A 5,167-nucleotide genomic window follows, 5' to 3' on the forward strand; every position below is an offset into this window, starting at 1 on the left:
AAGTATGGGACTTTTTTGGGAATACATTGGTACATAACCAGAACAGTATAATGAACCAGATAACCTAACTATACAATTTCACATGAATAAACGTGTTTCAGTGTACAACTTCACCTTACTTTACATGTTGAAAAACAGTAACCAACCTTTTAAGAAAATATGGGATTTTCTTGGTGTGTGTGTAACATTTTCAGAAACAGAAAGGAAACTTGAACATTTTCAGAAAACAAAAACCGTTTATGAACTCACCAGCGTTATGCTGATTTTCAAAACCGCTTGTGTTCTCAGGTCAACGTTAGAACAGGTACCCGAAGATCATTTTGTTCCAGGATGGAGTGCGCAGAACATTCGCTCGTTTTGTTATTATATACTATGTATCACAACTGTATAACTGTAGTTTTGAAACAATTGTAAAACTTTTCCTTATGTAATGTAATGGTTGTTTTACTTTACTTACTATGTTCATTGGATTTGATACTCAACGTGGAGTCAACCCCGGAAATGTTTCTGCCTTCGGTTTTCGGGGTGTGACAAATGTACAAAGTTTATTGCCTTTTTTGAAGACATTTCTTGATGCTACATCGAGGTTCTTGGGTTCCAAGTATGTAACTTCAAATGCTTATGCACATGAGATATATGGTATTCATAAAGTAATTGATGGTTTCACCATGCATCCCGACAAGTCCATCATGGCCATGGAAAAAATAAAACTGAAATACAACAAGTATTGGGGGAACATTACAAATCTTGATCAATTTATATTTATTGGCTTAGTTCTCGATCTAAGGCGTAAATGGCAATATATTCAGTGGGTTGTTATAAAGGCTGAGGAATATAGTGTGAATCTTTTCATTTTCAGCTAGGATCACAACATATGTTCTTTATTTGATTTTTATCAGTCTTCTGTCCCTCAGAATGAGAAGGATGGTGAGGTGTCATCTACATCTTCCCCTTCTGATCCTAATTCTGTTTGGGGGATGATGTGGTAATAAACATTGAGGTAATCATGACCAACAAAATTAAAATGGGAAGTTCGGATAGCATCTTAAAGAAAACAAAATTAGATAAATATTTGGGGGGGAAGAACGTGAACCAATGGACAATTTTTAACATATTGAAGTGGTGGAAAATTAAAATATGTAGATACCTAATTCATTCTAAGATGTCCCAAGATATTCTTGCTATCCTGGTTTCTACAGTTGCCTCAGAGTCGACATTTAGCATCGGGGATGAGTGTTTGATTCTTTATGTTCTTCCTTAACTCCAAATAGTGGAATCACTTATTTGTGCAAAAGATTGGTTACGTTCTTCTTGTAATCCGATTGTGATTGATGATATTTTGTTTGAGATAGAGAAGATGGAAGCAAATGGTTGTTTGTAACTCGTAAATATTCTTATTGAATTCTAATTATATATAGTTATGATATCTTAATTTTTATGTCTAATAGGTTTGAAAAACATAACTTTGGAGCAACACATCATTATCATAGATGAAAGTGAATTAAATGAGGAGTGAATATTAAAATCTTATTAGTTATTAAGGCTAGTTTATGGGTATGTTTTTTGTTTTTGACTTTTATATATTTATGTGTATATTTTCTATTTTATGTGTCATATTTATGTTTTTGATGTTGGATTACAACATAATGCTTCTCAAAGTTCCTGAGTGTTGGTGTGTTTGACTGTTTGCAACTTGCTCTTAATAACTATCCTTAAAAAATGTACCCTATAGTTATTGGACTACTGGCTGTTGCAGCAAGTTATTAAGAATTCAAATACTACATTTTTGGGTGATGCAATTTAAGTGTTGCTTGGATTTTGTTGACTTGCTATCAAGGATGTGACTGTTTTAAACTTTTAGTATTAAAGTTATATGGTTTGATTTGAACTTTGAACTAGTGGTAAAAAGTAGTTAAAAGCTAATATTTGTTGTGGTTTGTAATAGTAAAGTTATGTAGGTTGGTAGTATTGAATAATGTTTATTTATAATTCCTTTCTTAAGTTTTTAATATATTTGACAAACAATGTCGGATATATGATTTTGGTATCCAAATCTAAATAAAAAATTCCAGATACCTGAATTTCGAATATCTAAAATTCTGAATATAAATTTGGATACAAAAAATCATATATCTGAAATTTTGGGTATCTAGTTGTTAGCACCATTAACAAAAATAAAGGCCATTCTTTGCATACATACTACCAAGCTTTCATACCCACTTTTTTGAAATTAATAGGATTAAATGTATGCTAATTATTAGAGGTAAATTATATGGTTAAGTAAGAGCTTTAATGTTATGGAAGATAGAGAAATAAATTAGACAAAGCAATGCTACACGTTTTATACTCTTCACTAGGAATGAAAACAAACATCACAATTAGGATTACTTACAATGCTTTGGAAACTACTATCTATAACCTACAATTCATAATATGAAATTTCTAATTTACATTACAATCCAATTATACAACTTCAAAGTAAATAAATACATATCTCCTTATATCCTAGAAACATAATATCTAGTTTTTTTGTCTAATTATTTATTCAAAAATAAAACTATCATTTCCTAAAGTTATTTTTCCAACGAAAGAGATATGCTATCCTTCCTTTCTATTCTTCTAAAGAGAGAGAAACCCTATACTTCAGTAATGGTATATTTTCTTGGTATTATTCCATGGAGGGAAGTCTAATACAAAAACTTTTCTTTCTAAGGTTTATATTTTAATCATATCATGTCAACTACTTTCTCTGAGAAGATCTCGTCGAGCTAATTAATTTGGCTTTATTCTGAATCAAAATCCAAGTGTATGTTTCATGTGCCAACTTTAATGGGGGCAATTAGGCACGATAGGGAAATCTTGATGTTCAAAAGCCTCCAGATTAGTCTAATGAGCATTTTATGAGAATATCATAATAATATTAGCACACAACAAAATTTTCAACTTTACAACATAATGATATTCTGATCTTTAAGTTTTGAAAGTTTTTTATCCGTGGCCTTATCTTCACATTTAGACATTTATTTCATTGATAATGGGGCTTTGTTTTTGTAAATAAACTATAATATCATTTGAATGATACAAAAAGTGAATCCAAGTACATTTGGAATATGCAAAAGGTGGTATCAAGACAATCATTAGATAAAACATAGGTAACTTTGTTAAAGAGACGGACATAAAGAGGCCATTGAATTGTTTGTATAATTATATAAATTCATACCACAATATTAAAGTCACCAAGAAGAAGGCCATAAAAGAACCAAATGACAACACTAAGGGTGAGAGCTACTGATAGTAGAATTGGCATGTACTATATGCTTCTTATTTTAATGATTTGTCGCTAGAAAATAATATGAATATCATACATATTAAGAAATTTCACCATGTAAATTGTTAAAAGAAAAGATTCATCTATTACAAGGTTAATAGTTTTTAATGCATATAGAGGTACCATAATTCACAAAGGTGCTATAAAAATACATAAAAGAACATGAGGCAAATCCATCCCATTATCACGCCATGAGTAACTCCACTTGCAAGGAAATGTGTAAGAAGAACAATGAATTTGAAACCAACAACTATTAGTAATAAGATTAACTTTGGACTCTCCATCTGCATAACCAAATTTTAGCATGTTAATTTAAACTTCATTGATAATCATTACTACCATCATTAAGTTTCATTTTAAGGTAAAGATTAGCAAATACTTAAGCCTTCTTTGGTGCATAGAAGAGAAAGAAACATATATAGAATGCCTTGATGATGCAACCAATTGAGTTGATGTTGATTAGAAGAATGACATTAGACTTGAGCAATACATATATAGTATAAATCATGGAATTAGATAAGCCCACAACATATGCCAACTAAAATCCTTCAGTTGATTTGTTCTTGTAAACTTTATAAACCGTTGGTCTTTAAGGTTTAATTCATCACCATATGTTGTGGGCTTCTTCATTGCCATTTATTATACTACATATTGCTTATGTCCAACATCATGCTTTTCATCACCATCAACTCTATTGGTTGCTTCATCGAGACGTTGTATATATGTTTTTCTTTCTCTTCTATATACAAAATATGGCTCGGGTATTTTCCTATCTTTACTTCACAATGAAACATAATGATGGCAGTTATGATTATTAAGGAATTTTAAATTAACACACTAAACCTTGGCTATGAAAATGGAGAGTATGGCTAAGTTTATTTCTAATAGTTGTTGGTTTCAGATTGCTTGTTGTTCTCACTCAATTCCTTACAAGTGGAGTTACTCATGGCGTGATAATTGCATAGATTTACCTCGTGTTTTCTTTATGTGTTTTTGTAGCACCTTTGGGAGTTATGATATTTATATATGGATTATAAACTAATATTAACCGTGTAATAGATGAATCTTTTCTTTTTACATTTTACACGGTGAGATTTCTTAGTATCTATGATATTCATATTATTTTCTAGCGACGAAAGATTAAAACAATAAGCATAGAGTACATGCCAATTCTACTATCAGTAGCTCTCACCCTTAGCGTTTTCATTTGGTTCTTTTATGGACTTCTTCTTGGTGAATTTAATATTGTGGTATGACTTTATACAATTATACAAACAATTCAATGGCCTCTTTATGTCCCTTTCGTTAACAAAGTTACCTATGTTTTATCTAACGATTGTCTTGATACCACCTTTGTAGATTCCAAATGTACTTGGATTCACTTTTGGTATCATTCAAATGGTATTATACTTTTTTTTACAAAAACAAATCCCCAATATCAATTAAACAAATTCTAAATGTGAAGTGAAGGCTACTGATCAAAGATTTCCAAAACTTAGAGATCAGAAAATCATTATGTTGTAAAGCTGAAAACTATGTTGTATGCTGATATTAGTAAGATATTCTCATAAATTTCTCATAAGACTAATCTCGAGCTTTTTTTGAACATCAAGATGTCCGTAACATGTCTAATTGCCCCCATTGAAGTTGGCGCATGAAACATACATTTGGATTTTAATTCGGAATAAAGCCAAATTAATTAGTTTGACTAAATCTTCTTAAAGAAAGGGGTTATGATGGTTTGTGTGAAATAATAAACCTTGGAATGATAACTTTATGTATTAGACATCTCTCCAAGTAGTAATCGCAACAAAAGATACGTTTGTGGAAGTATAAAGA

At 30.8% G+C, this 5,167-nt stretch overlaps 2 pseudogenes; one reads left to right on the plus strand and one right to left on the minus strand.

Moving 5' to 3' along the window:
* Window positions 1-2,701: 2,701 nt before the first annotated feature.
* On the minus strand, window positions 2,702-3,911 carry LOC111895329 (bidirectional sugar transporter SWEET13-like; annotated as a pseudogene).
* Window positions 3,912-3,914: 3 nt separating this feature from the next.
* LOC111895330 (bidirectional sugar transporter SWEET12-like) lies at window positions 3,915-4,852 on the plus strand (annotated as a pseudogene).
* The last annotated feature ends 315 nt before the right edge of the window (window positions 4,853-5,167 follow it).

The sequence above is a fragment of the Lactuca sativa genome, chromosome 4, assembly GCF_002870075.4.
Source record: "Lactuca sativa cultivar Salinas chromosome 4, Lsat_Salinas_v11, whole genome shotgun sequence".
NCBI classification, from domain to species: domain Eukaryota; kingdom Viridiplantae; phylum Streptophyta; class Magnoliopsida; order Asterales; family Asteraceae; genus Lactuca; species Lactuca sativa.